Raw genomic sequence first — 2,796 nt, 5'->3', positions numbered from 1 at the left:
TGAGAGAGACACACATTATTCGGAATTTATTAGAATACTCTATGTGCTTCACTTATATCTTTTGAGCTATATAGTTTTCGCTCTAGTGCTTCACTTATATCTCTTAGAGCACGGTGGTGGTTTTGTTTTATAGAAACTATTGTTCTCTCATGCTTCACTTATATCATTTTGAGAGTCCTACAAAACAGCATGGTAATTTTCTTAAATTGTGAAATTAGTCCTAAATATGATAGGCATCCAAGATTTGTAAAAACTTTCTTATAAGTGCGTTGAATACTAAGAAAAGTTTGATGCTTGATGATTGTTTTGAGATATGGAGGTAGTAAATTAAAGTTGTGCTAGTTGAGTAATTGTGAATTCGAGAAATACTTGTGTTGAAGTTTGCAAGTCCCGTAGCATGCACGTATGGTAAACGTTGTGTAACAAATTTGAAACATGAGGTGTTCTTTGATTGTCCTCCTTATGAGTGGCGGTCGGGGACGAGCGATGGTCTTTTCCTACCAATCTATCCCCCTAGGAGCATGCGCGTAGTGCTTAGTTTTTGACGACTTGTAGATTTTTGCAATAAGTATGTGAGTTCTTTATGACTAATGTTGAGTCCATGTATTATACGCACTCTCACCTTTCCATCATTGCTAGCCTCTTCGGTACCGTGCATTGCCCTTTCTCACCTTGAGAGTTGGTGCAAACTTCGCCGGTGCATCCAAACCCCGTAATACGATACGCTCTACCACACATAAAACTCCTTATATCTTCCTCAAAACAGCCACCATACCTACCTATTATGGCATTTCCATAGCCATTCCGAGATATATTGCCATGCAACTTTCCACCATTCCATTTATCATGACACGTTTCATCATTGTCATATTGCCTTGCATGATTATGTAGTTGACATCGTATTTGTGGCAAAGCCATCATGCATATTATTTCATACATGTCACTCTTGATTCATTGCCCATCCCGGTACACCGCCGGAGGCGTTCATATAGAGTCATACTTTGTTCTAGTATCGAGTTGTAATCATTGAGTTGTAAATAAATAGAAGTGTGATGATCATCATTCATAGAGCATTGTCCCAAAAAAAGAGAAAGGCCAAATAAAAAAAAGGAAAGGCCTAAAAAAATAAAATAAAGAGGGACAATGCTACTATCCTTTCTTCCATACTTGTGCTTCAAAGTAGCACCATGATCTTTATGATAGAGAGTCTCTTGTTTTGTCATTTTCATATACTAGTGGGAATTTTTCATTATAGAACTTGGCTTGTATATTCCAACAATGGGCTTCCTCAAATGCCCTAGGTCTTCCTGAGCAAGCAAGTTGGATGCACACCCACTTAGTTTTTTTTGTTGAGCTTTCATGCATTTATAGCTCTAGTGCATCCGTTGCATGGCAATCCCTACTCCTTGCACTGACATCAATCGATGGGCATCTCCCTAGCTCGTTGATTAGCCACGTCAATGTGAGACTTTCTCCTTTTTTGTCTTCTACACATAACCCCCTTCATCATATTCTATTCCACCTATAGTGTTATATCCATGGCTCATGCTCATATATTGCATGAAAGTTGAAAAAAGTTTGAGATTACTAAAGTATGAAACAATTGCTTGGCTTGTCATCGGGGTTGTGCATGATGAGGGCATTCTTGTGTGACGAAAATGGAGCATGACCTAACTATATGATTTTGTAGGGATGAACTTTCTTTGGCCATGTTATTTTGAGAAGACATAATTGCTTAGTTAGTATGCTTGAAGTATTATTTTTTTTGTCAATATTAAACTTTTATCTTGAATCTTTCGGATCTGAATATTCATGCCACAAATAAGAGAATTACACTGAAAATTATGCCAAGTAGCATTCCACATCAAAAATTCTGTTTTTATCATTTACCTACTCGAGGACGAGCAGGAATTAAGCTTGGGGATGCTTGATACGTCTCCAACGTATCTATAATTTTTTATTCTTCCATGCTATTATATATTCTGTTTTGGACATTTAATGGGCTTTATTATACACTTTTATATTATTTTTGGCACTAACCTATTAACCGGAGGCCCAGCACAAATTGCTGTTTTTTTGCCTATTTCAGTGTTTTGAAGGAAAAGGATATCAAACGGAGTCCAAACGGAATGAAACCTTCGGGAACGTGATTTTCGGAACAAACGTGATCCAGAGGACTTGGAGTGGACGTCAAGCAACCGACGAGGAAGCCACGAGGCAGGGGGCGCGCCTACCCCCCCTGGCGCACCCTCCACCCTCGTGGGCCCCTCGTAGCTCTCCTGACCGGCCTTCTTCGCCTATATATACTCGTATACCCTGGAAACATCATATACGGAGCAAAAACCCTATTTCCACCGCCGCAACCTTCTGTACCCGTGAGATCCCATCTTGTGGCCTTTTCCGGCGCTCCGCCGGAGGGGGCATTGATCACGGAGGGCTTCTACATCAACACCATAGCCTCTTCGATGATGTGTGAGTAGTTTACCTCAGACCTTCGGGTCCATAGTTATTAGCTAGATGGCTTCTTCTCTCTCTTTGGATCTCAATACAAAGTTCTCCTCGATTCTCTTGGAGATCTATTTGATGTAACTCTTCTTTGCGGTGTGTTTGTCGAGATCCGATGACTTGTGAGTTTATGATCAAGATATCTATGAACAATATTTGAATCCTCTTTGAATTCTTTTATGTATAATTGATTATCTTTGCAAGTCTCTTCGAACTATCAGTTTGGTTTGGCCTACTAGATTGATCTTTCTTGCAATGGGAGAAGTGCTTAGCTTTGGGTTCAATCTTGCG

This window comes from Triticum aestivum, chromosome 7D, assembly GCF_018294505.1.
Source record: "Triticum aestivum cultivar Chinese Spring chromosome 7D, IWGSC CS RefSeq v2.1, whole genome shotgun sequence".
Taxonomy (NCBI): Eukaryota; Viridiplantae; Streptophyta; class Magnoliopsida; order Poales; family Poaceae; genus Triticum; species Triticum aestivum.
The sequence above is the reverse complement of the archived record's forward strand: the minus strand, read 5'-3'. Positions refer to the sequence as shown.